This window comes from Lepus europaeus, chromosome 22, assembly GCF_033115175.1.
Source record: "Lepus europaeus isolate LE1 chromosome 22, mLepTim1.pri, whole genome shotgun sequence".
NCBI lineage: Eukaryota > Metazoa > Chordata > Mammalia > Lagomorpha > Leporidae > Lepus > Lepus europaeus.
In genome coordinates this window covers 36,126,487-36,132,849 of record NC_084848.1, presented here as the reverse complement: position 1 = coordinate 36,132,849, position 6,363 = coordinate 36,126,487, and positions in this window count along the sequence as shown.

Below are 6,363 nucleotides of genomic sequence, written 5' to 3'. Positions count from 1 at the left end.
AAGAGCCACGTGTTCACGAACAGGTCCACTTAAAACTTTGCTGGGGGGAGGGCGGTGGGCCGGGAAGTAGGAGCAGCAAATCCCATTAGGATGGGGGTGGAGCTGACACCGGTGGTTGGGCCACAGTGTCACCTGGCTTCCAGCCATGGCGTGGAGGGCTAGAGCCTAGAATTGTGTCTGGGGTATAGATCGTGCCGTAGATAAGACTGCGCCATTTTACTAATAGGGAGAGACAGAGTGAGAGGTCTTCCATCCACGGATTCACTCCCAAAATGGTCGCAATGGCAGAGCTGAGCCGATCAGACACCAGCAGCCCGGAGCTGCTTCTGGTCTCCCAGGTGGGTGCAGGGGCCCAAACACTTGGGCCATCTTCCAGTGCCTTCCCAGGCCATCAGCAGGGAGTTGGATCGGAGGTGGAGCAGCTGGGACCCAAACCGGCACCCATATGGGATGCTGGCGCTGCTGGCGGAGGCTAAGCCAACTATGCCAAAGAGCTGGGTCCCAAAGTCTGCACATCTTTGCAGATGAACTGAGTTTTTCTAAGTGCTTTTGTCTGGTTGTGTTCCTTTCATGTGAACTTGGGCAGACAGACACAAGCAGACCCTCATATGGTAAGAGCTGCTGGCTAATGGGTTCTGAGGAAAATAGGCATGGGTAGCTCTTGGGTGAGCTAACTAACAAGATACTAGAAGTTAGGGTTTGATTATTACAGCCCACAGTTCATGGGTGTCTGCAAAGTGAAAAACATTAGAACAATTCTGGGCACAAATTAAAAATCACCCCTGGAGCGCAGCACTGGAGCAGCCACTGCCTGCTATGCCACCATCCCATATGAGCGCTGGTTCGAGTCCCAGCTGCTCCACTTCCAATCCAGTTCCCTGCTAATGCACCTGGGAGAGAAGAGGAAGATGGCCTGAGTGCTTGGGCCCCTGCTCCCATGTAGGAGACCCAGATGGAGTTCCAGTCTCCTAGCTTCAGCCTAACCCAGCCCTAGCAATCATTTGGAAAGCAAACAGCCGATGAAAGATTCTCTCTCTTTCTCTCTCTCTTCCTCTCTCTTCCTTTTCTAGAGTTTAAGGAATTCCAGTGCCTGGGGCCGAACCCCAAACCAATTAAACCAGAGCCTGCACAGGTGAGAACTAGGCAACAATAATTTTTAAAGCTCTTCAGACCATTCTGATGTGCATCACTGCTACAGAGGATGCCAAGACAAATAAGACAATCTTCCACTGAATTGAACTTTCAAAGAGTGACTTTTACGGTGTGTCAATAATTATATTTCAATAAAAGTATTATAAAAGAGAAGTAAAACCGCCTTTGCTCACAGGGGGACAGAAGAGTAACTCCTGGACGCAAGGCCATGAAGACAGACTCTGTAAGTGTTCAGCTAATTGTCCAGGCTGTGGATGCTGTTATGAGCTGCGAGGATGGACGCAGGACACTGGTGGGGGGTGAGTTTTCCCAGCCAGTCAGCACCATTAGGGCAAGGGCTGGATCTGCAGGCACCAGGTCAGGTTGTTGGGTGGAGGCCTGGGAAGTAGGCCGAGGTGAGCAGGAAAGGCATCCCAAGTAGAGAGATTGGAGGGGTGATTTTCCCCCCAATTTTTTATTTGTTTATTGGAGAGGCAGAGAAAGAGAGAGAGGCACATGTCCCATCCTTTGGTTCACTCCTCAAATGCCCACACTGCCAAGGCTGGGCCAGGCCAGGCCAAAGTTAGGAGCCTGGAACTCCACCCAGATCTCTCATGTGGGTAGCTGGGACCCAAGTGTTTGAGCCATCGTGTGCTGCCTCCTAGAGTGTGCACTAGCAGGAAGCTGGAACTGGGAGAAGAGTCCAGACTCAAACCCAGGTATTTAGATATGGAACGCCGGCATCCCAATCAGCGTCTTAACCGCTGTGCCATACACTTGTCCTCGGACAGGAGATTCCAATACTTGCCTTTTTGGTGATTGCTAATATATGAAAACCTGTCAACTCAGTTAATAAATATGACCTAATAGACAAAACATTGTACCCAGCAACTGTAGAATATGTATTTCCAAGAACTCATGGATTATCCAAATGGATGATGTGTTGAGCAAGTATCACCAAGTTTCAAGGGACTATGATATTACAGCATGTGCTTGGACCTAATGCAATTAAAGAAGAAATAATAAGATAACTAGGAAATTCTCACAAATTTGGAATTTAAGAATTGCCTTTTGGGGCCAGTGCTGTGACCCAGCAGGTTAAAGCTTTAGCCTGCAGTGGCCAGCATCCCATATGGGCGCCAGTTCGAGTCCCAGCTGCTCCACTTTTGATCCAGTTCTCTGCTATGGCCTGGAAAAGCAGTAGAAGATGGCCCAAGTCCTTGGGCCCCTGCACCCACATGGGAGATCCAGAAGAAGTTCCTGGCTCCTGGCTTCAGATCGGCTCAGCTCTGACCATTTTGGCCATTTGGGGAATGAACCATTGAATGGAAGACCTCTCTGTTTCTGTCTCTACCTCTCTCTCTACTGTAACTCTTCCAAATAAATAAAATAAATCTTTTAAAAAAAGAAAGAAATGCCCTTTAAAATTTTTTTTAATTTATTTGTTATTTATTTATTTATTTCTCCCACTAAAAAAAGGGAGAAATTTTGGATTTTTAACAAACTTTATCAGGGCCGGCACTGTAGCATAGCAGGTAACAATTCCCCTTCCAGGACCTTCCTCCTCTATGGAAACAGTCTTGGGGCTGGTGTAGTGGGTAAAGCCACCACCTGCAGTGCCGGTATCCCATATGGGCGCCGGTTCAAGTCCTGGCTGCTCCACTTGCTACCCAGCTCTCTGCTATGGCCTGGGAAAGCAGTAGAAGATGGCCCAAGTCCTAGGGCCCCTGCACCCCTGTGGGAGACCTGGAAGAAGCTCCTGGCTTCTGGCTTTGGATCAGCTCAGCTCCGGCCATTGTGACTATTTGGGGAGTGAAGCAGCGGATGGAAGATTCTTTCTCTTCTCTCTCTCTGGCTCTGCCTCTCCGTAACTATGCCTTCCAAATAAATAAATAAATCTTTAAAAATTTTTAAATCTATTTTCATTTTATTTGAAAGGGGGAGGAGAGAGAGAGAGAGAAAGAGAGAGAGAGAGAGAGATTCCATCTGCTGGTTCACTGTCCAAATGCCCACAACAGCCAGGGCTGGGTCACGCCATAGCCAAGGAGCCTATGACACAATCTCATCTCTCATGTGGGTGGAGGAACCCATGCATTTAAGCCACTGTCTGCTGTCTCCCAGGGTGCAAATCAGCAGGAAGCTGAGTTTGGAATTGAGACGGGACTCAACCGTAGGCAGTCCAATATGAGATGTGATGTCCCAGACTGTGTCTTACCCGCTGGGCCAAACGTTACCCCAGGACATGCTCTCTGGTGCAAGACTTGCATGAGCAAGTCACAAATGCTGGAAGGAAGGAGGCATAGGAGAACAGAGATTTCCTTCAATTTTCCATCTTTGTGCTTCTCTGATGTGAATAACAATCTAGTGCCCTTAGAATTCATTTTCGTCTCCAGTGAAAATGCTTTGGAGTCTGGTGAAGGCCTATGGGGACTTGTTAAGCCCTTGTCAACCCCTTGCTATTTTCAGGGTGGTGCAGAAGTAAACATATCACCAGAAAGATTAGAAAGGTAAACCTTTGGGGCTGGCATTGTGGCTCAGCAGGTAAAGCAGCTGCCTGCAACACTAGCATCCCACCTGGGCACTGGTTCGAGTCCCAGCTGCCCCACTTTCAAGATCCAGCTCCCTGCTAATGTGCTTGGGAAAGCAGCAGAAGATGGCCCAAGTGTTTGGGCCCCTGCACCTATGTGGGAGACCCGAAAGAAGCTCATGACTTGGCTGTTGTGGCTGTACAACAGAGGATGGAAGATCTCTCTCTCTCTATAACTGTGGCGTCTAAATGAAAAAAAAAGTAAATCTTAAAAAAAAAAAAAAAAAAAGAAATGCAAAACTTCAGGCTCCACCCCAAACCTACTAAGTCAGATGAGCTTGATAGCAATGTTCAGATGGACATTAGGTTTTAGAATTTGGCTCCAACCCTACCCCTTGGCTAATATCAGTCTTTTCCAGGCCATCAGCGACCTCTTTATTGCAAATCCAAGGCCCTGATCTTAGTTGACCTGGCAGTGGCTTTCTACACTGTTGGTCACACCTCTTTCTTTCCTTTTTTCTTTTTTCAGATGTATTTATTTACTTGAAAGGCAGAGTTACAGAGAGAGAGGGAGAGATCTTCCATCCGCTGGATCACTCCCCTAATGGCTACAATGGCTGGAGTTGGGCCGATCCAAAGCCAGGAGCCAGGCGCTTCTTCTGGGTCTCCCACGTGGGTGCAGGGGCCCAAGCACTTGGGCCACAGCACTGGCGCTGGCCCGCACACCTCTTTCTTGAAGACCAAGAACTCTCATGCCTTCCTCCTGCTTCCTTGCTGCTCCCTGTCTGGGCCTCCTCTAGTTGCACGGGCACATCAGTGTGGGAGTTCCATGGGCTCTGTGCGTGGCGCCCCGGCCTCTTCTCTTCCCATCTCCGCGTGCTGGGATCTTCCACTTCCTGCAGCACCGACGCTCACCGCTGTGACGGAGACCGAATCTCTGACTCTAGATTGTTACGTGCGATTGTTTCTGCGCGCATCTACTTGGGTTATTCCACAGGCAACTCAATACTCAAGGCTTACGGATGAGTGAGGAAAAAGTCGGTTTCACTACAGTGTTTGGAGTACGAGCAGCTCCTTTGAGAATAAGCACATCCGTATGAATAGTCTTATTCATAGCAAGTGTCTTTTGCTCAGGGGTGGGGATGCTTTTTGCTTTTCCTTTTTCAGTAAGCAGCATCATTCCTCGCCCGGAGGAGAGCTATTAAAAGACAACCACTATCTCCACAAGCCTGTTATCCTTCTCAAGCACAGAAGACAGTCTATCCTTTTTTCACGTCAAGTTGTGTTCACTTTCTCCTTCTTCGGTTGCTTTCTCCTTATTGGGAGAGCGGGTGTAACCATCGGGGTCCGCACAGGAACCAGCTGGCACACTCAGAGTAGGAGCGCTGGAGGAGTTTTTCATAAAGAGATTGCTTACCAATCTATGGGCAGGTTTTAAGGACACGACAAGAGATTGTTGAGTACCATTGACACTCTGTTGCCACGCTTGGAGGACAGGATGGTGACCGGAACTGGGAGAGGGGCTCTGTGGAGAGGCCCACGGTCGGAGGCTAGCCCAAGGGCTCAGAGCAGCTGCGTCTGGATGACCAAGAGGAATAGCTCTAAGGAGGAACCCTCTGCTTCTCACCTTTTCAGAGAAGTTAGGGGACTCGCAATGCACGCAACAGGGAGGGACAAGCCTTGGAGGAATCCTCGTGGTATCTCTGCCCCCTCCTGCATTCCCCTTGCAGAGCCGAGTCTGTGCTCTGCCCTCTGAGGGTGCAGCAAGGGAGTCTTCCAAATAAGCTGACAGTTGACGGGAGAAAAAATGTGCACATTTGTTACAGGCACAGGGGCATGACGGGAAAGAAGAGGGACTCCTCAACCCCCAGTGAGATCTGGAAGCTTGTACAGCCTCTTCCTAGGGTGGGGGTGGGGTGGGGAAGCAGGTAACTTAGGGGACAGTCAAAGGTTTCCAGAAAAGATGAATTGGCGGCCCTCAAAGCAATGTGACAAAGTCTGTGTGGGCGTGGCGCTGTCCTGGGGTCCTCTCTCTGCCATGTGAGTTTCATGAGATTCCTTGGGGAGGTGACCGTGACTACTGATTCCTTGGGGGTGGAGCTGTCTTTGGGCAGAGAAGAGAAGTTCAGAGAAAGTCCTGCCATGCCTCTCTGCTCTTTCCCAAGTGACCACAGTTATGAGTCACTGGCACACAAAAGTGGCATATTTGCGGTGGCATTTCTCAAACTCCTTCATCAGCTTGGTGAGTTTAAAGGAGAAATGGGTTGCCCCATGGATCAGCCCGTTCTCCCTCAGCTATTTAATCCTCCATTCAATCCACTCTCTCCTTTTCTGGAGAGCACTGTGGGGACCCAGCTTTGCCGTGCCTGGGTAGGTGAGGTTCATTCAAGAAATATCAAGGTCACACAGGCCAAACCTTGCTCTCCAATTCAGCCTTATCACCAATGAAGCTACTATGTTTGTCACTATCTGTCTGACTCGCGTCCCTGAGCTGGACCGAAATTCAGTGTGGGAAACCTGCATGGTTTTTATCGGCCTTCTTACACCCCACTTGCCTCCCTCACCCGCTGATCTCTCCTTTAGTCAATCAGCAGGTCTGGCATGTTCCAGGCCTTTCGAGATCTTAGTCCCCATGGCGAGTCCTGTGTCATCTGGGCGTCCACCGTCTCTCACCTGGGCGACAGCCTCCGTGAGTCCCCCAATTC